Below are 25,313 nucleotides of genomic sequence, written 5' to 3' on the forward strand. Positions count from 1 at the left end.
TAAAAACCTACTTCAACCTTTCAGATATCTAACCCTCAGTGATAACAGAGCATCTTTAATGAATCTGGTAATTTCCCCAGTGATGAAGCTGCAGTCAATACTAGAGCTGGTGTGTCAACATGCTCCCTGTAATAGTCCTTTGGGAAGTCGTTGATTTCTGGTTACCTCTCCAACTTCATGGAAGTTATTTTCAGCCTAATGTTCCCATATATCATGTTTTTCCAAACGTCTCACCCACATAGGGATAATTCTCAAACAGCCAAAGCTCACCTATGAATAAAGAAGAATAGATTGCATCAAAGGAAGCTGTTCACTGTGCTACAACAGGGACAAGATTTCGGCAAGTCATAGTCGAGGAGCAGATGTTTGAGGTCTGAAAAGTTGTGAATCTCTGTAAAAGAACATTCCTGTTCTATTTCTTATCAACGTGACAGTTTCATGTGGTGCCTGCTCATAACCTTGACTATCATCCAACCAAGACAATATTACTACGGTTGCTATGGATACTCGGCCAGGAAACTGTAACTGCATTGTTATTCATGGGGTGCTCAGATATCTCGCTGGAGAGCAGAGATTGTGTATGGATTCTGTATTTTGCCACTGATCAATGTTAAGCTTTGATGTCTATTGTGTCTTACACACATAAACGCTTCATAAACACACTCACAGTAAGGATCCCACAGGGAGGACTGAGGTTCAGCATCACTGTGTGGCATCACTGTTTTCTACATATACTTGCATGACCTTGGGGGAGAACATCATAAGGTCAAGGACAATGTTAAAGGACAAATCAGAAGGGGTTTTAAAAGGACAACCGCAGCTTGAGCTCATTGTCTTGCTGGATCTTAATTTGTTTGTTAAGCTACCATGAATGAACCTCAACATCTCCACTAGAAATTTCACATTAAAAGCCTGGCAGCCTTAAGTAGGACTTTAATCTGAAGCATTAGGAGGAATTAGTTCTATGGAAACGTACATTTTGCTGAATTTACCATGTGAGCTGTTTTGGTTTCAGGTAATTCCAACCACCTTCATTCTTTTTTTACCCAGCCTCTATTAAAGACAGGCTTTTAGTTTTTTGTGCCAGCCAGGCCTCCCGTCATTATCTGAGACTCAACATTTATTTGAATACCAGTTAGATGGTTAGTTAGATGAGATGAGAAAACCGTAATTTCGGTCTGATCAGATCGTAGAGCTGTACCCCAGTTGACCTCAAAGACTCTCATGTGCCTTCTAGCAAACTGAAATCAGATGTCCTGTGAGTTTTTTTAGGAGTCACTTTCTTTTTGCCTCTCTTCCATAAAATTGTGACTAGCGAAGCACCCAGCTAACTGTCCACGGTGTCTGTCCTTTTCTCCTTCACACTTTTTTTGAGGACAGACTTCTCAGCTGTGCCACAGTCTCAGTCTTTATGAACTCTAACTCACAATGCTTCCTCACCCATGTGCATCAGTGCTCGCTCTCCCATATAACTCATTCAGTGGTTGGACTGATCAGGGATCAGATAAGCTTGGTGTGCCTTGTGTTTGACTGGAAGTGTACAAATTGCAGGAGCTGTTTTATGAGACAGAGACAGAGAACAGTGTAATTTTAGTGGGACAGTGTATAGTTTAGCATCTGTTATCACAAGGACAGAGGAGACAGACCATGGATGTGCAAAGAAAATTGGACAGGTCGTGGTTGTTTGCAGAGACTGTAGACTACACTCTGGGAGGAGCAGAGATTAAGAATGTGTCTTGAAAAGATGGATGCGTTTACGCCTTTTCAGCTTGTGGCTAGAATGAATTGGATTTCAATCCATCTTGAATGCCTCTTGAATGTATCTATACTTAGCCTTTTTGACATCAGATAGGTCTTTGATTGACCAAGATTCAGATTCAGTGTAAACAGGATCTTGGATTCACCAAAAGTCGGACCATCCAGATACAGGTGTACTGTACTACAGCAAATTCAAACTAGTGGGTGCATTGCAACCTTTTTCTCTTTCTCTTTAAATAAATTCAAAGTAGTAATGACTCTGTAATGGCTAATGGCTCTGTAACAGTATTGTAACAGCAGCATATACACATGATGCATTATCTGTACTGTATACGTAAATAATTATGGAATATGTTCCCCAACCACTGAAGGAGCAAGAAGCAATCTGGTTGTAGTTGATCAGCGACTGAGCAGCTTAAGCGCACACACACAGTGATGGTAATTATGCATCATGACTGTAATGTGAATATAGGAATAATGCAGTGTGCAATGTTTTTTTTTAACTACATTTAATGTAAATCTGTTCAGCTTAGCACCTCCTGCTCATCACACTGCATATAATTCTTGCTCGCCGTGAATTCTTAACATGAACATGTAATTATATATAATATATAATTAAAATATATCAGCTGTATTTTTAATTTTCTTCTTATGTATTCAGGATTTAATAATCTTAACATTATTTAAGTTGCACTTCAATATGAGGGAAAATGACACTGTAGTTGATTTCATTAGATTGCTGTTTGAATAAAACCTTTCAGATAAAGTTCAGCTTCCTAAAGTTAGAAACAAATGTAATCACAGAAGCTTTCTAGGTAATTGGACCTATATTTGGGGAAAAATGCAAATAACACAGGAGACACAACTCAAGCAGCATCAAAGAAGCCACTACAATCTTATTTAAAAAGTGAATTACCCCTTTATCACTGCAACATTATTTGGGGTTTGCATTATCATGTTTGATGTGCTTTACTTCTGCAGTAGTGTGTCCAGCCACTTTTGCATCCTCTGCTTTTAATAAACCAGTTTCACTCTGTAGTTAATCCTTAGGCAGACAATATCCTGAGGTTGATCATCCTAAGAATATTTACATACAGCATCAATATATCAACTGTAAATAGAAGCTGTGGTTCAGCACCACAGACATTGCACTAATGAAAGGAGTCCTTATCATCTGATGGTTTGATGCCTGTGGAGCCTTAGTTTATGTTGGATTGTTTACTCTTTATATGAACTGTGAATCATATCATCAAATTTAGACAGGTTTATGTCTCAGTCTGTATCTCTGCTAAGCCAATATAATCTAACTTACTTCAAATAGACCCCTTCGGTGGCTACAAGAAATAAGACGTACATAAATAACCAAGAAATTGTTGTTTTTACTTATTGAAAACATATTTTTTTCATTATTAAATATAACCTGTGTGACAACTGATAATTCATATAGATCACTGTCTGGCTGCACTCATCCTGCTAGTAATACAATATTTCTGTCGCTACTTTTAGTCCTGGTTTGTGCTTGTATAGATAAATGAATGAACAGTTGTGTATTATTTTCTCTGTGGTTCTCATAGGGCCTGTTTTCTGAAGGGAAATGGGACAAGATTAAATAGTTTTCTTCACTGCAAAGGAAAGAATCCAAAACCTTAGCTGGAAATCCCACCCCAAAGACATCCAAAACATTGCATGGAGGAAGTGGTTTTTGGACGTCTTCTTTGCAACTTATATTTTTATTGCAAGAATATTAATAATCTAGGTCAAGTCCTTTGGCTGCAGCACAGAGTGATCTCTGCCAGTATTTGGACATATTTTTTATTTTCTTATTTTGGCTCAGTCCTGTTTAGTTGGGTTATATAATGATGAAATGCCTTTTAGTGCACACTGACAGCTCAGATCACTTACAGACAAATGAAAGGCCTTATTTATCATGGTTCCATATACAAAACCACACTTGACACTCATTTGTCCCATTAACCATATATAACCTCACAACCTTGACAGGAGATTACATGCACCTGCTGAAACTCTGACCAGTTTAGACAGTGCTGATGGCCAAATAAAGTCTATTACAATGATAGTTCTCAAACAAATCTATGAGTTAGTCTGTGAAGATTCAGGTGTTAAAACTAATTAGCTTTGCAGATAAACAAAGACCAAAAAGAACCAGAATTTTGCCACATTTTTTTTCTTTTTAAATTAATCCCCATGTAACAATCACGATTACAGAAAAAGGCCTGGAAAAAGTAAATGACAGCCAACTCTAAATGGAGAAACATAATTGTGTTTTGCATGGATCATTACAGTGTCTTCAAACTGATGAGTGTGCCTTATCACAGTACACTATGAGCTGTAACAGCTCAGAAGGAGAATAGTGTGTCCTACAGGCAACACATATCCATGTTAATATGAACAGCTACTGGTCAAGCACTTTGTATCTCTGGGCCCACTGTGATTCTTTAGCAGTTATGAATGTTATATAGACATTATATTCCATGTTGCATTATTTAGTAAAGACGATATCTATACTGCACCTGTTACCTATAGCTGAATGCAGTGAGGTCATTTTTGGGGCTGGGGTATACATAATCAGAATTAGTTTTCGCTGCGTGCTGTCCAAACATATCGGAAATCAAAATTGTTTGTGGTTGTGGCTGAACATCTACTAAGAACTGGAATGTGGAGTGAAAACTGGCCGTCGTAGAGACGAGAGAGACAACGGCTGCAACACGGGTTCATAGCTTACTCTCAGTTACTACTTCTTCATCCTGTCATGTTGGACTGAGGGCAGACGCTACACAACAGTGACTCACTTTCACCTCTTGAGGTAGATATCTCTGCAACACAGACGTCTTTTACATACAAACAGTGTCTTCTTCACATTCTATTCATGAATTTAGTTAATTTTTTAGTGTTTTTAAGAAAAATACTTACATATTGTCCCTTTAAACTTATGTCATTTTGAATTCACCATTTTCCAAAGATGAAGGGGATATACAGTCGTCCTCAAAATTATTCATACCCTTGCTAATTCTTGTGATTTTTGCATTTAGTGATGAAATTAATGCATGTTTTCAAATTTGTGTATCAGGTATATGTGACCAACAACTGAAAGAATGACAACAATACAAAATTCAAAAAAATATTTATTTCTGGGGTATTTTATCATTGGAGTCCCAAAAAATGCCATGTTCAAAATTATTCATACCCTAGTCCATGGTCTTCATTCAATAGTCAATGGCATAGCCTTTATTCTTTATGACTGCTTCCAGACGATTCCTGTATGTGTCCACAAGCTTCCTGCATGTCTCCTGTGGGATGTTGGCCCACTCTTCCTTGGCGAAAGCTTCAAGCTGGGTCAGGTTGGTTGGTTTCCTCGCCATCACTCTGGTCTTCAAGTAGTGCCACAAGTTCTCAATGGGGTTGAGGTCAGGACTCTGACTTGGCCATTCCAGGACATTGACATCATTGTCCTTGAACCATTTCTTCACTATCTTGGCAGTGTGTTTAGGATCATTGTCGTTCTGGTACATCCAGTTGTGGCCAAGCTGGAGTTTCATAGCAGATTCCTTCACATTGTCATCAAGTATCCTGATGTAATCCTCCTTTTTCATGATACCTTGGACCTTGACAAGATTCCCTGTGCCACTGGAGGAGAAACATCCCCATAGCATTATGCTCCCACCACCGTACTTGACAGTGGGCACAGTGTTCTTTGGCCTATAGGCTTCTCCTTTCTTCCTCCAAACATATTGAGCATCCATATGGCCAAATAACTCCAACTTTGTCTCATCAGACCACAGGATGGTTGACCAAAAGCTGGGATCTTGTTTCAGATGCCGTCTACAAAAGGCCAGGCGAGCTAACAGATGTTTCTTCCCAAGTAGCGGCGTCTTCCGAGGTTTATGTCCATGGAGACCTCCTCTGTGCAAGACTCGCTCAATGGTGGACCGTGACACCTTTGTCCCTGTCTGGTCAAGCATTTCAATTAGGGCCTTGGTTGTGGTCTGTGGGTTTGTGTTGACCTCTCGGCAGATTTTTCTCGCAAGTTTGGGGGACACTTTGCGCTTCCGGCCACGCCCACTGAGGTTTTTAACAGTGTTGAACTTCTTGTGCTTCTTGATGATGCTCTGGACAGTTGAAACAGGGACATCATACTGCTTGGAAATGGCCTTGTAACCCTTTCCTTCACTGTGGGTACGAACAAGGCGCTGACGTAGGTCCTCGCTGAGCTCTTTCTTCTTGACCATGATGACCAGAAATTGAGAATGACCTGAACACTTTTCCCCTATTTATACTCTTCTGGAAAGATGTCTTTTTTTGCTTTAACATTTAGCCCACCATCTTAAATAAAAGGTTTTATTCCATGGTGACATCTTGCAGTAACTACTGGACAAAAATTACCACATTTGCCACATTTTTGTTGAAATATTGTCAGGGGTATGAATAATTTTGAACATGGCATTTTTTGGGACTCCAATAATAAAACACCCCAGACATACATATTTTTTTGCATTTTGTATTGTTGTCATTCTTTCAGTTGTTGGTCACATATACCTGATACACAAATTTGAAAACATGCATTAATTTCATCACTAAATGCAAAAATCACAAGAATTAGCAAGGGTATGAATAATTTTGAGGACGACTGTATGTGTTGTCACGCTGCCTTACTATGACAAAGCGTTTTCCATTTCATACCTAAAAATTCCAATTTGCTTCAAATTCTTTCACGTTCGCGCCAGTTACTCTTTGTTGTTATTCTCATGAGCTCCAGCTCCCAGATAGGAACTACGTGCCCTAAATAAAATGCCCGTAGTTAGGCTTTGCACAGAGCTCCTTACAACAGCACACCATGATAGGTATGAGTTCAGTATTGTTTTTCTTCTTCTTCAGAACCCAATTTTTTTTGGATGCCCTCCAAAAAAAAAAAGACTGTATTCACGAAAATGTTTTGTACTTTAACGTGTCCCTATTTAGCTTTTTTGCATTATAATAAAGTGTCTTTTATAAATTGCCAGGGAGTCTGAAGTAATACACAGATGGATTGTAAATCATAAATGAAAAATTTTGGTTCTAAAAATGATCCTTAACAGCTGAGAGAATTAGCAGCGTGCATGTGTGTTTATATCCTCCACAGTGTTGACAGTCAACAGAGGGTTTCCTAAATCAGTCTAACGAGATTTTCTCCCATTGGATACTCCCCTGTCTGATTGGAGACAGGGATAATTGTCGCAGCCACAGAGGAGAGACGACGAGAATACAAATTGCTGCCGGCGGAGAGAAGGGAGCGGGAAATGATTGCTATCACTAAAAGAGAGAAAATTACCATCTTAAGCAGAACTGATTGGTGCCCTGCTGAACAGAAGGCTTCACTCCAATAATCAAATCACATCAACACTTAGACTTTAGAGCCAATGAAATCACATCACCAGAGCAGAGCCCATGCAGTCCTCGCTATATGGAAATAACTTGCCACCAACAAACCCACAGGAATTAGAGCTGTCTAAGAGCCTATGTGAAATTAGATAGTACAGTTCTACTTTTCCTTTGACTGCAAAAGGCTCGGGAAGATTTTCCTGTAAAAATATTCTGCCTCTCAGGCAATTGTGATGTGCACTTTGGTTGTGATTCCCAGTTGGCTGAGTGAGGTTCTACTGAGATATGGGGAGAAAAGTATTCATATTCACACATGCACTGCAAGAGTACTCAACTCATACTTCGAGCAAAATGTTGAAATCAGTCAACTGCAGCGCCTGGGCCTCAGGATACCATTTTTTTTATCTGAATGTTTTTCAGGAAGTGTTTTTGGTACAGTAATGTACTACAACAACCTCCTAATGAGTTGTATTAATGACTTAGTGACTATCTGATCAGTTTCTCTGGATTCTGTCTCTGATTTCTTTAGACATGATTAGTTTCAGTTCACATACTGGTAAAGGATATAACTTTGATTTATAGAGTTTATACCTAAGTGAAACCCAGTGTCTTTGTTAAAGATGACATTTGTTAAAATTCAAAATTCATACTTATTTTAAAGAATGGATGCCAATACCACACAAACAAATAAGAGCTTAATTTATAAATGTAAATTAGAAGCATCTTATGACCTGCATGCAGCTGCCTGAAATCTATTCATTACCAAATTAAAATCTTAACTCTGGTCTCCAGTGCACACACTTTTGGGATTAAATCTCTTCTGCGACAATATAATTATAATTATCAGTCATTTTCAGTCAAGATATAATTTTTTGTAAGGGTTTCATTCCAAATTACAACATTGATTCTTAAAGGGAAACTGACTTTAACAGATGGACATGTTTACCAAATACAATAGAGAATTTAACTAGAAATGTGAGCAGTGTAATCTCTGTTATTCCTCTGTTTTAATATTTCCATCTGACTTTGGTGATCTTGTGACCTTTTATCTTGGCCCCATCAGCGGTTAAAGTTTTGAATTATCCAGTAAAATCTTCTCTCAGCATCCACTACATGAACAGGCACAATACTTTCTACAGACTTTCAAGGTTTCTAGACAAGACAGCACACAAGCCTCTGCTGAAAAGTTTTGTATTTGTTACTCCTCTGCATTACAAAACTTTCATTGCTGCACCTTATTAAAAAGCTTTAACACCTGTGGACAATAAAATTTGGTGTGGACATTCATGCTCCCCTAAGGATGAATTCTAATAACCTTTTGGCCTCAGATGTACTTTGTGCTTTGTGCTCATTACCATCACTAACATGCTGAACTGAGATGAACAAGAAAAACCTTCTGAACATAGAATGTTAACATCGTCATTGAGAATATGTTATTATACTGACAGTAGCATTCGAGGCACTGCTGTTCCTAGGTACAGCTTCACAGTGCTGCTAGCGTGGCTATACACTGTTAGCCTTGTTTTAACCTGTATGGAATGTTTCCCTTCCTTCCCCAGCCTGTGAACTTTATATATTAGCTGTGCTGTGTCCACAGTGCACCCTGCCAGCCGAGCAGCATGAGAGTGAGAGATACCAGTGGCCTGTGGCACCATGTCATTGACAGGATGCTTGGTCTTCTTTTTGTTCTTTTTGAGTTTGTACCTAAGTTAGCACTGACAGATCCAAAAGGCAGAATGCTGTCATATTTCTGCAGCAATTATAAGGACACTGAGAACACAAAGGTTGGATTAAATATGTGTTTTAAACACACAACCCACCTCATAGTGTCTAAGGCTGTGCTCTCTGCTCTTGTGAAACTCAAACATTCTCCAAAGCCAGTGGAAAAAATGTCATTGTGCTTGCCGATTAAATAATGCGACATGTCTGTCTGCGACATCAATGACTGCCCCATTACCTTCATGCCCCCTCCTGGATGTGACGCGCCCGATAGCTCTATGGATGATGGTGAATCAAAAAGAACAAGCCCTCTGGGTACAGAGATGTAGCTATGAATTTGTGTTCCAACACAAGCCATCACCATGCAGAGCCTGTCAGAGTCTGGGACCCGTCTGAATATTTATGCCTGGCACAGAGCCTCCCTGCGGGGCTGACCGGCCTGGAAGAGAGAGGGCCCATGCTGGAGGTCACCTATGTGTCATCTGCTTGTGTGTGTGTGTGTGTGTGTGTGTGTGTGTGTGTGTGTGTGTGTGTGTGTGTGTGTGTGTGTGTGTGTGTGTGTGTGTGTGTGTGTGTGTGTGTGTGTTTGGGGGGCCAGCCCTATAAGTCATGCCACATGTTAGCAGAGGTAATGTGAAAAGAGATGTGGGCTCAATGCTGAAACACACACACATACACACTTGGTTACAGATATTTTCTAGCTGAATGTTCACTCTCTGCATTTTAAAGGGAATTCCATTTATTTGCATTTATTTCCTCACCTTAACATTAATCCAACCCTAATTCAAACCCCGAATCAGCCTTACAAAGAACAAAACTCAGACGATGGCACACACACAGCTATAAACACACACACAGGTCGATGCGTGGGAGCAGAGAACAAGCCTAAGGATACCCATGTATCACCGACCCCACTGCTCAGTGTGACAGAACAGGACAATATCACACAAATACACACCCGCTAGTCAATGTAATGCAAGTGCAGAGACAGACATAGGTACAAAACAATATGGCTTTGGAGAGGAGATGAGCTCTGGAGCATCGAGAAGAGACCTGGCTTCTGGACAGACAGGCTTTTAGCTCAAAGAAACAAAGGTTTTCGGAGAACTCAAATTGAAAGATTTGTGAATATATTTTGTTGCAGACTTCTTAGACCACTGACCTACAGTTTCGCCTGAGGCAGTAAGATCCAAAACTTTTAATTATCAGCCATGACTCCTCACAGATTTCGCCCGAGTCCTTGTCACCGCTTAAGGGCAAAAACAGCTTCAGTAGATCAAAATGTTTCCCATGAATCATAACCTTAAAAACCATAGACCACAGAATGCTGCAGTGTGTGTGTATATTGTGTGTTATTTTATCCCCTGCTTCTTATTGTCCCAGTCTCTGCCTCATTGCCTTCACAACTGCTATTGATTTATGGCTACGCATTGTTTCCTACAGCCTGAATGGATACTTAAACTACGTCCCTGTGTGTGTGTGTGTGTGTGTGTGTGTGTGTGTGTGTGTGTGTGTGTGTGTGTGTGTGTGTGTGTGTGTGTGTGTGTGTGTGTGTGTGTGTTGTTCACAATGCTCTTTTTCTGTCATTTGTGCTGTAGTCAGATCATAGTCATTGATTTTTTTGAAATGAAGCAGACGCCGATAACCAGAGACAGAAATAAAGAGAAAAACATGGGAAATTTACTGATGGAAAAGAGATGAGGGGATGAATAGAAAAATGAACACAAGGAGAAAGATGGAATCATAACATTGTTCTGTCCAGCGGTGCATGAAGTAACTAACTCTATAGTTTTTTATCATTTTGCTGGTAAAGCATCTGGTCTCAACCATGTGACATTTTCATGTAAATAAATGTTGCCACAGGTGTACGTCTTTCTATCAGTATTATCTCATTACAGTGTTAAATCATTATGAGTTTAAATGCAGCAAAAGTAAATGTTGGAATGTGATTTTCTGTTAGAGATTCTTGGAAATATAGCTGCTATGTTACAGATTCTCACTTTTTAACATGCATTTCTAATGAATATATAATGTGCCATATGTATGAGAAAGGTTAGAATTGAAAGTCTGCTCTGTCGCACAAAATAATATAGTGAACTCGTTGTGTGGCTCAGCATACACAGAGATTTTGACCCAAATTAGCCTCCGATGCTGTTAAGGGAAGACATCTGTAACAGAAGGCCACTCGTGCTAACTAAACCCATTAACACCCCGAGAGTCGAGCTGCTTGGTGTATTTTCTGCAGTGATATTTCTCTTTTCCTCACCCCTGGTCACACTGAATGGATCATGATTTAGGTATATATATATATATATATATATATATATATATATATATATATATATATATATATATATATATAAACAGGCATGAAATGTTCTTTATATTTAGAAACCGTTGGTATTATCTCATATTTCAGCTGTCTGTAACTCTGTTTGAACCAGAACCTTACAACCACTATTCCACCAATCAGCCCTTCAGTTAATAAGACTTTGATGAGCTTGTTAAGGAGTCTGTTAAGTTCTACTGCCCCTCCTCTGGTTCGGCCTGACGAGCACCTCGATGCCATCAACTCACCGGCTCCATCTCTTTATGAAAGCAGACAGAGTTCATTAAAAGTCTAGTTAAGAGTTAATTGAAAGTCATCGAGTACTGGCAGCCAGGCAGATATTGTAGCTGTTTCATATGAGTGTGTGTGTGTGTGTGTGGGGGGGGGGGGGGGGGTGTATGTGTGTGTGTATATATATATATATATATATATATATATATATACATACATACATACATACATACATACATACATACATACATATACATACATATATATATTCAAATTCAAATCTACAGGTGAGTGGTATTCACAGTGAAGAAAAATGTGTCTTCTTGCTGCTCCTCTGTATTTATCACTGTCTTTTTTTAGCATGCTATTCATACTGTACCTTATTCAACTATAATTTTGCCACATCTGCTTCCTTTGACGTCATAGCTACCAATCAGTCTCACCACTGAATAAACTGAAGGTCAGAAAGAAAAGATGAGACTCAAAGCTGAAAAAAAAAACCTGAACAGATGTCTGCAAGCAAGACGGAGAATTGACTCTACATGTCCACATATACACATGAAAGACAGAAATTTACAGTGTTTCAGCTCAACTGATTCAGTATTGGTGTTGATCAACAGAAGTGATTTACAGACCTTTGAAGGAAAAAGAAAAGGCAGACATCTTATTTGTGACAGAAAGCAACACAAGGAAATACATTCAGAATTTTGGGAACCACTCTGTTTCTCTCTTAAACTGTTGAAACCCAGAGCCTACATTACCCACAACGCAACTCGACTGCCAACAGTTTGTACTCCTTTTGCTAAGAGTAACAAATCCATGAGTTTGCCTAAAGTCATTTTCTTGTCTCTCCTTTCCCTTTTTTTTTTTTTGTTTCATAGAAACTCAGCTTTTTTCCCTGCCTGGTCCCCTTGGGCAATGTCAGCATCATTCTCTACATGCAGCTTTGACTTAAATCTCTTGACGAAGTCACATCCTTCTGCAGCAGCCTGCCTTTCCTTTTGGGAACATGAGGAATTTTACAACATAATTTTCTTTTTCCCCTTGACGTTCTGGATGAAACTGAAGGTCTGAAACACTTGTGGCATTGAAACGTCTCCAGTGAGCATACTGGCATAGGCAGAAGTGAAATGAAGTTTTTCATGGAGATGCAATGCCTACGGGTAATGACAGTTGAAAAAGTTCTTATTTTAGGTGTTGTTTATAGTGACAAATCACAAGTCTTCATTTATCTCGTTGCTGCTGAGAGCACGTCGCTGTGGTGTCTTTGCTCTGAACGATGATGAAGTTTAACTTTTGTTATATGAGGGGCTCATTTCTTTGTTGGTTGTTAGTCACGCTGGCAACATGCTGACTACCCAGTTCTCCGTCTGTTAATTTAAGAAAAACTGCTTCTATGACTGATGTTATTTTTCACAGATCCCAATTTGAGTGGAAGTCTTATTTCTAGGAAATAAATCATCCACAACCTACGTCCTATTTTATATCTAATTGTTTTCCAACTTTTTTCGTCGTTCTGAAAACATAACACAGCAAATGCTGAGGCTGACTAATTCTCTCTCCTTCTACCTAAAAAGAAATTGTCTAAAATTGTCTGATGCACCTATTTTTTATTTTACATAACATAGGCAGGAATTTGGCATAAACAGAATTATTAATCTTGAAAGCTATATTTGTGTGTGATGATGGTGTTTGGATTGGAGTTCACAGAATGAATGTTTAGCTGACAGATCTGCAGATTTGAATCCAGGCCATAATAATCTGGGCTGCTCTAATTGCAAATCAAGGCTCTCCAACAATGCCAAGTAAATGTGGTCCTCAATTCTCTGAGCTGAATATTAGGCCAACAGAAGAACATTTACTCAAATTGCATTAGATTTCTTTATGGAATAGCAGGATAAACAACATGGGCATACACAGTATTATTATCTTCTCCTGGTCGCTCCTGTTCTCCGTTCCTCCTTTTTCCGTCTCCTCTCACTCTCTCAGCTCCTCTCATTTATCCCTGGTAATGTTTTCTACTGAAAGAAAAAAAAATATAAAGCAAAAAAAGTATTAAGGTTTCTGATCATGAACTTGAGATGTAAAAAAGATTAAATGCATATGTCATTATCTTAAATCTGCTCCTGGCATCTCTGCTCATCCTTCCTACCCTTCTCTCCATTCATTTCTTGTCCCTCTTCACCTTTTTTTCTCTACAAGATTTCACATCTCTTTTCCTCACTCCTCAAATCCAGACTTCTTCCACTTCTGTCCTCTTCTCGCCAATTCTCCACTCCTCTCCTCCAGGCTCCTCATCACACATTTTTCTCCTCTCTCTTTCTCTTAACTCTTCATTCTTTTCTCACTCCCCTCATCATCTCTCCTCCTCTTGCCCTGATTCTTCTCCTGCTCCAGAGGTTTTCTTCTGTCCTTTCCTCTTTCGCTCTCTCGCTCTTCACAACTAACTACAGTATATCCATGTAAAAGCTATGAGCCATACAGAAATACTGTACATCTACCATCTTACATTTCTATGCTCAAACGCTTTCAAATCAGCTAACATTAGCTAGTGAGCTAACGTGATAGACACATGCTAACCATAGCTGGCTTACAGCAGCATTCATTGGCACTGCTTTGCACATCTCCAATTCACTGCTACTGTCCAAAGTGCTACAGCTGCAGATTCCTAAACCTGAAACATCTGTCGGCAGTTCATTGGCCAATGGGGCTGAACCACTTTCTGAAGATGAGGCTGACTTCTCTTGAAATACTTTATGTCCACGCTCACTGACTCAGAGGTGGCGAGGCGACTGAATGAAGCCCGGCGTACCCGCAGCGCACTGAAAGTGATGTCATTGCGTCTTTCGGGTCAAGTCTGAAGGCTTCACAGGTTGTCGGGTGAACCTATAGATGGCGATATTTGCTCAGTAATAGAACTCCATCGATTTGCTGGTTCAGTCCGAGAGACCGAGGGGAAATGAAAAGATCGGCCACTTCCTCCTCTGCCACTGCCATCCACTGTAATGACTCTGCATTTTTTTAGATTGGTATACATGAATACGAAAAGCAGGTAGGCTTCAGGTGGTGATATAAAGAAAGGAAAGAAGAAGAGAGCATTAAGGCTTGACTTGTGCCTTTTTTTTTAAACGATTGTCAGATTTCTCTCCATCAAACACTGAAGTGAGAAAACCGTGAAAAGGGAGTTTTTTTTGCTTATTCCTGTGCCTTTTGAAATAGCTGTGAATTGTTCTGGCATATGCACTTGTTTGATTTTGTACAGACAAAGAGTGGTACCCATCGATTCTCTGCCTCTCTCTGACAGCCTCTCTCTGGAATTTGATTGGAGTGCTCAGCTCTCGTCAGTCGCCCCGGATGGCATTGAGATTCAGCAACTGTAAAACACAGTGAGTATGTGTGTGTGTGTGTCTGTGTGTGTGTGTGCTTCTTAATTTGCATGCTGCATAGGGTGTATTCGGGTTTGTGCAGAAGTCTCTGTGTCCGTGCTGTCTGCAGTGCACTGTACCTGTCTGAGCTAATGCAGGTGGGCATGTTTGTGTGAGCGTGTGTGTGTGTGTGTGTGTGTGTGTGTGTGTGTGTGTCTGTAAGCTTCCTTCAGCCAACAGTCAAAGTAAAGCAGCTTCCTGTTATTTAGCCTCAAGACACATGGGTGTGAAACCATGGTCCTGAGTCATCAACCCACAGTAGAAGAGAGAGTGAGAAAAAGAAAAAGAGACGTCAGAGAGAGAGAGGAAGACAGAAAGGAACGACACAATGGAAAGACACAAGTTCTTGAAACTGACCATTAGAAAATGTGTACCTGCACATTTCATCTAACGATTACCTTGCCTTGATTATATAGAGAAAAGGATGTTTGGAGAAATGTCCTTCATACATTAAATGGGATGAGCACAGTGATGTAAAATTCAAATGAATTCAGATTCATTTAAATGTGTGAGGAGGTAGCTTTCAGCGTCCTCATTGTGTTATTGCTGCAATAAAGACACTCCAGGTTCAGTCTTTTGAAGACGCCTGATCTTGTGAATTTGAGTTCAGGGTTTTTCTTTTGCTTTGACACTTTATGGACAAAAGTGATAAAAGGGAGGAAGTGAAATTGCCATGGTAACCGTGTAAGTAACAATGTAATTTCACCATCACACATGCCTGCACATATTACATAGACACATACATACCATCTGTAGGTTGACTTAAAAGTTAATTAAAGTAGGCATTTGGATTTTTGTGTTAATATTTTTACAAAATATCCTGTAAAGATCAAAAGGAAACAGATTATCAGGCTGTTTTTCACACTCAGTAATAGTTAAACATAGAAATTTGTTTATGTCAGGCTGGTACATCTGTATTTGGGAAATAGTCTCTTGTTCTTCAAAGCAGGTTTTTCTCAGTCTGAATCAAACTGAATGGGAATCATCTGTTTACAACTTTCTTCAAGTGATTTCATGGATTTTCAGCAAGATTCAAGTCAGTGCTTCAGCTGCGCCACTCAGGCTCGGTCACCTCCTCCCTCTGAAGCTCTTCCAGTGTTTGGCTTTGTCCTGTTCGCTCACTCCAAGGCTTTTGGCGCCCTAGAGTCACAGTCGTGACTCCAGTTAATTTCTTGTGTTTCTGGTGTTCTCCCTTCCCCCTGTGTCTCCTGTTCTCCCCTGTCTGTCTCTCTCTGATGTCTCTGTGTTGTGGGCGTGGCGCTCCTTTCTCTCTCCTTTCTTCTTAGCCGTTGATGACCAGCCTGCACACCTGTAATACATCGATTCTCAGCAGTATGTCCCCCCCACACACCTCTCCCCAGGTTCTTCATCTACTCTTTGCCAGCTCATTGTTTCAGCCGGTCACAGCATGCCTCCCTGCTTAGCTGCTTGTCTCCCTGCCTGCCCAACTCCACAACCCAAATCAGCTCTGCTTTACTAGTCTTCAGCTTCCCTCAATCCTATGCCTCACCTGCCTGCTCCCCCTCTTCATCTCTTTTTTCTGCCGGTCAGTAATCCAGCCCCACTCAGCCCTGCCTTGCCAGCTACTAACTTCCCTCTGCCCTCTGCCCTGTAAATTGTTTGATCATAACTGTAATTAACCATAATTCAATCTGTTTCTCTTTTAGTCCTTATAATTATCTCTAAAAAGTGCTTATTTAGTGAAAAGAGTTCAATTTCAAACACCGCAAAATTATGCTTTCCTCAGAAATAGCAGACATACAGTAAAATGATAAATGAACTGCATTTATATAGCACTTCTCTAGGCTTTTTGACCACTCAAAGCGCTTTTACACTGCAAGTCACATTCACACATACAGCGTTTTTTACTTAAGCATACAGCACTTTAACTAACACACACACATTCCACACACCAATAGCCACACCAGGGGCAATCTGGGGTTCAGTATCTTGCCCAAGGATGCTACGACACATGGAGCGGAGGAGTTGAGGATTGAACCAACAACCTTCTGATTAGTGGATGACCTACTCTACCTCCTGTGACGCAGCCACTCACCGTATTGTGGCTTGAGTCAGAGCACATCATGATGTCAAAGTTAACGACACAAATCTGGCATTAAACAGACAAATAAGTTTCCTGTTTTCCAAGATCATCACAGCACTTTGATTCAGGTGGTAATCAGTGTCTGTGTATATCAGTATGTTTGCTGCTTTGTGTTACTGCCATGCTTGCATTCATGATGTCAGTGTGTAAAGGTTGACCTGCCAAATTGGTGACCTTTGTGCCCAACTCATGACTATTGAGTGTCAAAAAACTCTTCCTCACAGACTGAGCAGGCAAAATAATGTGAAACTGTTAAGCTACTACTTTATTTTTTTTACAAGCTTCACCTGATCAGTCCAGTAGAGTTGGCATTGTTAGGAATGCTGCTGTCTGCCTCTGCCTCTGGTGCCCCTGCCTCTGCGACCATGGTTGTGGTGCCCCTGAGCAAGGCACCGATCCACCCCAGCTCCCGAGGTGCCTCACTAGGCAGCCCCCTGCCCCAGCGTCTCTAGTGCATGTGCATGCTTGTGAGTGTGTTTCGTTCACTTGGTGTGTATAAAATGCAGAGAGTAATCAGTAAAGTAATTTTTTTTTAAAGATGCAGTGCTAACACCATCACCCTGCTTATGTTCTTGCCATAAGGTTTGTGCTGAGATGGGCCCCTTCAGGCAAAAAGAAACTCTGGAGTAACAAAACTGACCTGGTGAGAACTGTGACTGACAAGCTATCCAAGATGAACTAAACTTCGGGGGAGGCTCGACTTGTTGCCAAGAATAAGGAACAATGGAGGTACCTCAGGGGATGAAGAGGATTAAAAAACAAGTAACCATCAAAGCACAGGTCAAAAGATGCAGTGAATGATAATGTTTCACACTCCAACAAGTGTCACCCACAGAGACACAAAGTTTTTTTTTTTTTACATTTATTTTTCCCCCCAAGGCTCCAACAGTGATGGAAACTAATGGACCTCGGATGTGTTTCTAACCTCTTAAGAAGTCAGTCCAACCTTTTCAACTGTGTGTTTTACAATAACATTTTCTCTTTACCTATAAAAGTGTTATGCATTCCTTTACACAATCTACTTCCATCTAATTGTCCAGTGAAACAACCGAACTAACTGGAGGGAGAGAAAACTAAGTAAATGCACTTATATCATCTGAATGAATAGGATTCCTGAATGAGTGCGTGAAAGCATTTATGATTTCCATAGGGAAGTAAGCAATGTACTTTGTAGACAGCATTCTGCGTGAAGAACAAAACAAAATACATAAATGCAATATTCTAATGCATTAATTTGTATCTACAGGGAGATATCCAGAGCAACGTCTGACCATCTAAGGATAAAAGTTTAAAGTCCAAAATCAATTTTACACTCGAGGGCGATGAGATTGAATCGTTCTTCTGTGTAATCGTACTGTTATTTTTTTTTTCAAAAATGCTTTCTATAGCTATTTATCACATAATTGCCTTTTTGACAACACTTTCCCTCTGTACAAAGTTTTTACACTGAGCAAACCTTTTGGACAATTAAAAAGTTCTATCACTCTTTTTTTTTTTTTTTTAATGTACTACTTCGTAATGCAGTACTTCGAAAGCTTGCTCGTGTTGCCCATCGCCCGTTTCCACCGAAGATTGCTTGCCAGCAGTCTTTGAACTGGATAACAATGTGAGAGCAGGCACGTGCTGTAGAACAAAGAGCAACAGACTCCCCCTCTCTCTCTCTTTTTTTCCCCTGTCTGTCTCTAATCTGTTTGTTCTTGTTTCTTTGTCTGTGTCTAAACCTGTAGCCTTTGTAGTTGAATAACAATGCAAACAGTAAATATATCCTAGCAAGGCTGACATGCTCTCTGTCTCTGTCAGCCCCAGCTCTCTTAATAAGCTGTTTATAATGCCGTTTCTCTGTGTGCAGGATAGTCTTTGAGAGGGTCGAGACTTTGTAGTCAGATAATGTGAGCTCCTCTAACACGTTGTCCTTCCAACAACATAAAAGCTTTAAGTCGCTCTGTGTGTGAAAGGTTTTCCATGTAGCTCAGTCTGGGAAGGGCTTTATTAACAATCACACCCAGAGATTACACATTCCCTCTGCTGGCAGATGAAAAAAATCAGCTTCACAGAGAGGGAGAAAAACTGACTTGTTTTCCCCACTGGCCCCTTCATGTGCTTTTATTTCCACATCAGCTTTTTTTTTTTTTTTTTTATAAGAAGTTTCAGGGCCTGGTACTCCAGACAATTCACAGCATGTTAAAGATCATGGCCAATTTTAGTCTAAGCAAAACTGGGAAAAAAAAAAGTGGTTATGAATTTTACATGTGTCAAGGACTTTGTGCGTCTTAGCTGCTTTGGCTTTAATCAGAGACTTTGATGATAATCGTACCCACTGACAGGAAGAGAAATTGAAAAACTGCAGCTGCAGAGAGCTAATTGTTTGGAAGCCAAAATGAATGGTTAAAATGTGTGTTTTGAAATGAGTAGCTGAAAGTTTTTAAATTAACTTCATGGGCCAAAAATCCCCCCCTAGTATTCTTATTCCTGTCTCAGACAATAGATACACCCTGTGAATATCATGAGACACATATATGTTTAATGTGATTGTTTAAAGGATATCTGTTCTAATTGTGATCACCACTGGTATTGCCAGTGGTTACATCACTTAATTGGCCATGAATTGTATAGGCGTGCCCTATTACACAGTGGCTTGCACACTAATGCGCACACTTACACTTAAAAACATGCTTTAACAAACATATAAAGCTAATTTGAAATTGAGCCGTCATTTGATTAGAACAGGTACATGGTAATATTAATTAATGAATATGTTAGGGCTGCCACTTTTTCAAAAGATGAAACGCAAACAAATTTAAAGCAGCTCATAATTGTGTTGAATTAATCCGTACGTAGTCCATGTAACCAAACCTAAAATACGTAGCAGACATTGTTGTATGCGTTAGCAGTGCTTCCACCTCCTCAATTGAGTGACTGCATTGAAAGAAACATTACAGATTGAGTACTCATTTTTTTCCTGATCATGAATTAAAATGGTCAGCCCTAATGTGTGCTCAGTAGTCCATGCTAGCATGTTATGATGCATTCAGACTAAACATGAAGGAGTATTAACTGCACAGCACAGTACAACTTTCTTCAACGCTCCCTGCATGCTAACTGAGTGTTTGACAGGCTTGCATCGTGAATTTCATACATATAAATTTGCACCCTTATGTCACTCAATACTTATATATATATTTGTTCTGTAATAAGTTCTCTATCATATCTCTGGCTAGATGTGGTGCTGAATGTATAAATCTGTGATGTGATATTCTCATATCAGCTGTCAGTCATCAGTTGTTGGTATATGTAGGTATATGGAGAGGGATGCTAGCTCTGTTTTTGATATGGAAAGACTCTGACAAACTTGAACTGACAGATGAGTGACAATGAGCGGGGGTGGGGGTGTGTTGTTTGACACGTGAATTAGTTATTACAGGTGAGGAAGTAACTGAGCAACACGACCAATGTCATTAGTGAGACTGCTTATTCATTTAGAAACAGTGCACTGTTCATGGGTGTATATATTGTAGTGAGGACCCCTCTCCTCTGTGAATTCCATTATTTGCCAAACGACATTTCTCACTTTTCATAATAAAAGTATCAGAATTAACATTGGCCAAATAAGAAATCACCCTTCTCAAACATGTTTGGACATGATAATCAAATTCACAGCGGGACATGAAAGACCTAGAGAAATGGATTATCTACTGAGTATTGCACCGTTCTCTGGTAACTCTGAACCACATTGTCCTTTTCCCTACAAAATGATCAGCTCATTTTGTCATTCAACACATTAATTTTATTCATTTGTTTGATTGTGTTGTCTCTGTTACATGCTCATCATTAGCGCGTCATTTATTCAGTTGCTCATGGACATTTAGCTATCAATAAACATCTTCATTTATCACCAAGTCAGGGTCTTGTACATTCCTTCAGAGCAGAGACAGTGATCCCTGTATAGAGAATTTCCCACTTCTGATTATAAGACTGATTAGTTTGTCTGTTTTCCTTCAGTTGGAGGTGGTTCCTCAGTTTTCAGTGAGTGCAAATTTAAATTCGATTGTAGTATTTTCTGCAATATTCCTGGCACGTTCAGGCTCCTGGGAAACATGCTACAATTCAATTCTTTTTAATCCACCATAACAGCAGGATTGTTCCCTGACAAAGATGTTAATTAACATTATTGTGCAAATAATTACCCAATAAATTCACCGCATATAATGATTTCTTCATGCTGGGTTTGCTTGGTGAACGATCAACAGATTTTAATGACAGTGTGAGCTCACCTAAGATCTGTGTAACACAATTAGGTTTTGTTTTGGTTTTTTTTTAATGTATATAAAATTATTTGACCAGAGGATCTGACATAACTTTCTTTGGCAGGCTCAGTCCATGTAGAGTTACATGCAGTGTAAATGAAAAGCGGAACTTGAGAGAGGGAGAAATCCCATTTACATCGCGGTGACCCCATTAACCTCCACTAATAACACCAACCATGGGGATTCATTAAGTTGATATCATTCAGTCTGGTATCAAATAGTACAAAAGGCTTCTCACAGTTAATGGTATCACCAATCTTATTTAAGAATAAAGGAGTGTGACTAACATGCTGAGCATGTAATAAGATCACTTGAAAATGATGCCGAAACCACAGATTTCACAAGCTTTCATACTCTATTCGCCTTTTAAAATGACTAATGATCAATTATCTTTGCCCCCTGCTGCATTTTGTAACAGTATTTAGCTAAAGATATGGTATGGATAGATATTACTAGATATTTAGATATTATTATTATTAGATATATATTATTAGATATATTATTAGATATTTCGTGAATTCAGGGGCTCCAGAATTTATCACTCTTACATTTTTACTCAGCCTGGATTTTGAATTGAGGGCTTTTACTTGATTTGTAATTATGGGTTACTGCTACATTTACTTGAATACAGTAATGGCAGAACATCACTGTGTATTTCTGTGTTGCGTGATTTTGGTTTTGTTCATTTTCTTGCAATATAGATTTTTATTGGATATCTTGGAAGAAAACAGATATGCTATTACCTCAGCTGATCAAGTTAGTCAAGTGCACCTGAATACGGCAGTGAATGCCTTGAAAGCTCTGGCAGTGCTGTGGTATAGTTGATGCTCACTTAGGAGGCACGTGGAAACGCTAATTTCATCCATAAACAGAATATCTCCTGCTGGCTTACACAGTGACAGTTACAGTCTAAATACACTGGTAGTCACTTTATTATAGCATGTTACTTCCACACTCTTGTCAGAGCCACATGATCACTCTTGTCATCACTGTCAAAGCATAAATAATGTATAAATATTGAATGCAATCTGCCCTCTTGGAAAAGCACAGTTCTGGGAAATGACTGGCGAGCCTGTCAAGAAGTATTAATTTCACTCCAGCTTTGGTTCCCGCTCAGTTTTCCTCTTGGTCTCTAAATGTGTCTTTCCCTCTTTCTTTATGTTCCTTTTTCTGTGTTTCTTTTCCTTCATGCAGTAAACTCTAGCGTAAACACAGTATCCTTGGAGTTATATTCTCTCCCGTAATTATGTTACTTTGACCCCATTATATGTCGTCCTTCCCCTTCCACTATTTATCTCGTCTGCTGAAGAATTCTTGCATCCAGAATTGCTGTGTGTGTGTGTGTGTGTGTTTGTGTGTGTGTGTGTGTCAGTGTAAATGCCAGCAGCATCATTCAGACTGAAAGCCAGACTTTTACACTGACCTTTAGACCCTCATCCACCTCTCTGTCTAACCACACACACACACACACACACACACACACACACACACACACACACACACACACACACACACACACACACACACACACACTGTCTCTGTGTGTCAGCTGGAAAGCCTCTGTTAAACGTCTGTTATCTAAATTTTATGCATTTCTTCTCCTCTACATTTCAGAGTAAAATGTTATTACTCCTTTACATTTATCTGACAGTTGAGGCTACTTACTTTACACAATAAACCTGCTGTCTAATGACCTTGTGACACAGTAAATTAAAATACTGACATGTTACTTAATCAGTGTTAGTAATTCCATAGAGTAGCTTTGGCCACAATCAGCCGCAACATTAAGAAATCACACTTGAGCTGCATGGACTTGACATGTTTGTGGTGTCACAGTGCTTTGGCTTTCTCAGTCTTCAAGTGCCCCCATAAATGTGGATCTTCTTTGTTCCTCTCTCTTTCTTCTTGCAAAGCTTGGAGGTGCGTTTGGGAATTACGATGCTGCTGCGTGTGAATCCTCATACGTACGCCAAACTATTGATTAATTATTCTACAGTGTATATTGCAAATCAACAAGTGCATTGGAGAATGACATATTGAAGTAAATTAAACGTTCTCTCTCTGCTGATAACTCTCTCTGGACTATTCCTGTAAGTCTTCCCAAGTGTCTGGCTGAAGACCTGAAGCTTTGCACTGTTAAGTACAATACGGGTGGACGTGCGGCTGCAATGAGCAACTTGAGCAATACTGCCAGGTCCACAAAATTAGAGCCCTAAGTCTTCTAAGTCTCCAAACAGTTCTTTCAAGTAGTGAGGAACAGAAAATGTCTTCACAACTACGGTTTAGAACTGAACCTGGTCCTCACAAATATAGCAATACAGCACACACAGAATGAGAGAGAGAGCATTTTATCTGTCATCTTGCAGCTGTTCAGCTGTGAAACTGATTTCAGGGCTTGCAGTTATTTAATATAGATGATATCCTGTAGAAAAATAGCACTATTTTCATTTTTACTATTATTGAAGCTGATTTCCAACCAAAAATATTGATAATACTCTGGTTATGTGGTGAACAAATTAAAGTCAAAAGACAAACCAGGTCGCATAAGCTTTCGTTCCTTGAACTTTCAGGTAAGTTTTCAAAACTCTTGAAATGAATGCTTTGTGAAACAATTATCACAGCTTTTTCATGCCATTAATGTCATTATAGACATGTTTTGATTAATATTCATAAAATTCAAAGTACTTTACCATTAAATTTTCCACAGACATTCATGGTTCCCAGAGGATCAATCCTACTGATTTTGATCGTCCCCTGACCTCTAGCATTACCACGAGGTTGGTCCATTTTAAGTGATGTCTGGATGAATAATGGATTGTCATGACATTTGGCATTCATGTCCCTCTTTGGATGAATTATAATAATAATTATTTATCACCATCATCAGATCAAAGTTTTGATTTGTCCAGTACTTTATACGACCAAATACCTACAAAACATTCCCATCAGCCTATCTACTTTGTGTTTAGTTTTAATTAGCAAATGTTAACACCCTGACCTACCATGGTGAGCATAATACCTGCATAGCATCTTCTTGTTACCGTTACCATTGCTCAAAGTTAAATGGCTGCAGAGTCTTAGTCTTCTTTAATATTTTCAGGGTTTTTTTTTGTTCTCTAGCAGGATTTTTAGGGTTGTGCTTTTGTTGCCTGTCAGTCCAGAGACACCATTGATCCTGAACACAGTATTTCTTTTTCCTTGAACTGAGCAACAATTGTATTGCGCCTTATTTCTACACCAAAAGGAATAACTGGAAATCCCAACCCCACCCCCTGTCGCAGCCTCCACTGCCAGCTGCCGCAGCAGTGAAAATTCATATTCCTCCTCTGTCGTGTTGTTGAATACTCGACATCCTCCCACTTTCTTCTTTAAGATGGAGTCACTTGGGAGGTCTTAGTCACCACTCTGTGAACTTCAGTCAAAGATGGTTTTATTTGTGACTTCAGTTATTCTTATTTGTTTTGTATTCCCTGTTTTCGCCTTGTGATTTAGTCACCTTGGTAATACTGTCACATACTGTGGCAGACTGTCTCTATTATGAAGCCACAGACACCAATGTCACCATTTCTAAGGTTTAGTCATAACTTCAGTCCTTAAAATCAAATATGTTTTTCAGCAATTCTAAGAATGGTGGTCATTCTTTTCATTGTTGGTATGTTTTCTTTCTGTCTTCATCTTCTAAAGCGTGACTAGATGCCAGATGCTGACTGAACATAAATAGTGAGTGTAATAAAGTTCTTTAATTCACCATCAAATCTGAGCCTATAAACTTTCATTTTTACCAACATCTGTTCTATTACTGTCTGTCTCTTTTGGTAAGTAGCTCTCACCTCATGCATCTAATCTATATGTCATTTTAGTGTGAGACAGATGGAGTAAGAAATAGATGGAGACACTAAAAAGTGAAGACAAACAGGAAAAGAAGTGTGAAAAAAAATGTTGAGTGAGCCTGTTAATTTGTGCAGAATTTGCTTTTTAAGATGCGTTTATTAAATGTCGAGTGTTATGTGGTTATTTTCCTTTTTTATTCAAGAGCCATCATTATCAAATCACTATTGTTTTCCTTT

Source organism: Toxotes jaculatrix, chromosome 17, assembly GCF_017976425.1.
Source record: "Toxotes jaculatrix isolate fToxJac2 chromosome 17, fToxJac2.pri, whole genome shotgun sequence".
Lineage (NCBI taxonomy): Eukaryota > Metazoa > Chordata > Actinopteri > Toxotidae > Toxotes > Toxotes jaculatrix.